The 3,162-nt window shown below is 44.4% G+C and overlaps 1 protein-coding gene across 1 annotated transcript in view; it reads left to right on the forward strand.

The window, feature by feature from the left end:
- Positions 1–3,162, forward strand: part of LOC108795063 (cholesterol 24-hydroxylase-like) — a 25,788-nt gene that overhangs the window by 2,066 nt on the left and 20,560 nt on the right. The gene's annotated exons all lie outside the window — the stretch shown is intronic.

Raw genomic sequence — 3,162 nt, forward strand, 5'->3', positions numbered from 1 at the left:
CCCCCCAAAAATCCTTTTAATTTCTATGACCCTGTTTACATCTGAGCGTTTTGTCACAATAAGCAAAACGCCTGTCACTGTCATATTCCAGCTCGTTTTGGCCCCATAGACTGAATAGCAAATGCTTGAGAATGTTAACACCCCTGTCAGGTTTTTATTACTTATGATCTCCGGTACAGAAAGTGATATTAAACCCCAAAATTTTACAGTTGTCACATAGACAGGTGGCGAGGGGTTAATTGTCCAATGGGGACACCTGTTCTGGTGACAACTAAAAATAGGATTTTCTTTAACGTTTGAGGGATTTGTTTTTTATTTCCTGTTCTGTCTATGGGACAGGAAGTAAATGGGAATCTCCCCTACAGGGAACCCTGTGATGGACTGCAATCTCTACGTGGAACTACAAGTCCCATGAGGCATTGCAAGACTGACAGTTACAGGCATGACTCCCGGAGGCAGATGCATGTTGGGATTTGTAGTTAAAGCACGGCCGGAGTTTCCCACCCCATGGGAGAGCGCCATCTATCAGTCAGTGGGAGGAATGCAGACTGAGGAAATGTGTCGCTCTCTGCCTGGCTGTCATGGTCAGCCTTTGGCTTCAGTGCTTTTTCAAATACCGACACAGAACCAGTATAAGAAGCTTGGTGCTCACTCTGACCCACCTTGCTTGTTCCAGGACATGACTGTTGGAGCCAGGCAGGTAGCAATTTATCAAGAAGACCAGAAAGAGAAGACTAAGGGGGTTATTCACACAGCTGCCGAAGTGAAGTGAGCCGAACGCTGTTTGGGCTATTCACTTCATGCGTGTCCCCGCACACCGACTGAAATCAGCCGTACATCGGCTGCACTTTGGTCAGCAGAACATGCTCTGCACATCTGGATCGGCTGAGCCGACGCTCCGACAGCTCACTCACTGCCGTCTCGGCTATTCTGCTCGGTACCTCCGTGGTACCGAGCAGAATAGAAAATCATTGAAAATTAGTTTAAAGAAAATAAAAATTAACATATATTTTAAAATAAATAATAATTTGAAAAAAAATTGGGTGGAGCTAGCAGCAACGGCTATCTCCGCCCCAACTTTGTCCTATTGGCTGGCACCTGCTAGACTCTTCTAGCAGATCCCGGCCAATGAAGAACAACTGGGCGGAATAGGCCGTGGCGTCCGCCCAGTTGTTATTGTTTAATGACAGATCAGCATCCCCAGGTCATTTGGGGATGCTAATCTGTCATTCCAACTGGGTGGGGCCAGCCGTTCCGACTTTCGTTAAAAAATTAAAGTGAATCGGACATGTAACTTTTCTGGCCAATCGGATGTGCTTTTCCATTTAATGCATCAGAATGGGTCTGAACACAAATTTCCGTTACAGCAACATGGGAGGCATCTGATTGGCCAGAAAAGTCACATGCCGTAACGAAAATTCGTGTTCAGTATATACATATAATACTAAAGCCGAGGCTCCTAGACCCCAATGGCATTCGGGATCCGAATTTCCGAATTGCACTGGGGAGCTCCTGAATGCCATTCCGGTCTGGTAGCTTCAGACTTCAGTATTAATATCAGTATCTGGTTTTCTGTGGTATCCGCAACGAATATTTGTAAACTCCTCCGAAACTAACGAAATTCAGATTTAGTCCGAATCCGAAACACAAACCGAATTGAATTTCGTCCGAATTCCAAAATATCCGAACCGAATTTGTGCGCAGCTTACATTGTCTACTGGCCATACACTTTACAAATGTTCTCACTCAGACCTGCAGGCTGATGGCTGAAGGAGCAAAGACCCTCAGTGCCCCATCCACACTGAACAGGATGTACAGGTGAAACTCGAATAATTAGAATATCGGGCAAAAGTAATGGCCGTAAGTGCTGCAAAAGGGGCCCAAACCAAGTACTGAGTACATATGCATGCTTGTACTTTTCAGAGGTCCGATATTGTTCTATGTACAATCCTTGTTTTATTGATTGCATGTAATAATCTACGTTTTTGAGGTTGTGGATTTGGGGTTCTTGGGGTTTTCATGAGCTGTAAGCCATAATCATCACAATTATGACAAATCACGGCTTGAGTTATCTTGCTTTGCATGTAATGAGTCTCTCTCATATATTAGTTTCACCTTTTAAGTTGCATTAGTGAAATAAATGAACTTTGCACGATATTCTAATTATTCGAGTTTCACCTGTATGTAGTTACCCTCATTTTGGAGGGGTTTCCTTTCACTTCCTGTTGTGGCTATGGGACAGGAACTGAATGGAAATCTCCCGAATGGGACACTGATGGCAAAAAAAGCTGACGGGGCGTTTTAACTATCCAAGAAAAAAAAAAAGGCTTCGGCTTTAGTTCTTCAGTATACAAAAACTGAAGTTTCTTTTCTTTTTTTAGGATTCACACCGCCCAGTTGTGTGCCCCAGTGATAAGGACTAGGGAGTTCCCTCTCTCTATCTAGTCAGCTCCAACCATGACTTGAATGTTGTTCATAACTACACATTGTATACAGAATGTACACATCATAGACGGTAGTCAGAGGTATAAACGGAGGATATCCCCTTGGGGTTTCTTCTCCCCAAATCTGCCGCCGTTGTTACATCTTATAACTCAAACTGATCGGATCTGACGAGATCGAATACACACCCACCTGTCACGTATCACCGCACATCGCATCTGTGGCGCACCAGTAGGCCCCATTCACACTGTGCGATTCGCAAATCACACAAATGCTTGCATTGCAGAAAATGGAATTGCGGCAAAATCCGCTCCAAAAAGGGTCCTGCTGTAGCGACGCACGACCTGCGACAGCAGGACCCTTTGCCCCATTGCCTTGCATTGGAGAGCGATATCGCGCGGTAAATAGCCGCGATATTGCGGGAATTACCGCGCGATAAATCGCTTAATGTGAACGGGGCCTTGATAATATGTAGATGTGCAAAATCGAATTTTAGTGTGAGACAGCAAATAATAATTTACATCAATGCAACATGTGCTTCAATATTTAATAAGATTTCCTCTCCCCCCATCCGGGCAGGACAGGACAAAACTAAAACATTCAAGAACAGAGAGGCAGGGCCTTTTGCATGCTGCCGTGAAGATGTACCAGGAAAATTACAGAAAGGTGAATATACTTGTTTCTGTTTTCATCATGGCAGCAGATAATGGGTTGTGGTCT

The sequence above is a fragment of the Nanorana parkeri genome, unplaced genomic scaffold (genome assembly GCF_000935625.1).
Source record: "Nanorana parkeri isolate BGI_ZX_2015 unplaced genomic scaffold, ASM93562v1 scaffold928, whole genome shotgun sequence".
Taxonomy (NCBI): Eukaryota; Metazoa; Chordata; class Amphibia; order Anura; family Dicroglossidae; genus Nanorana; species Nanorana parkeri.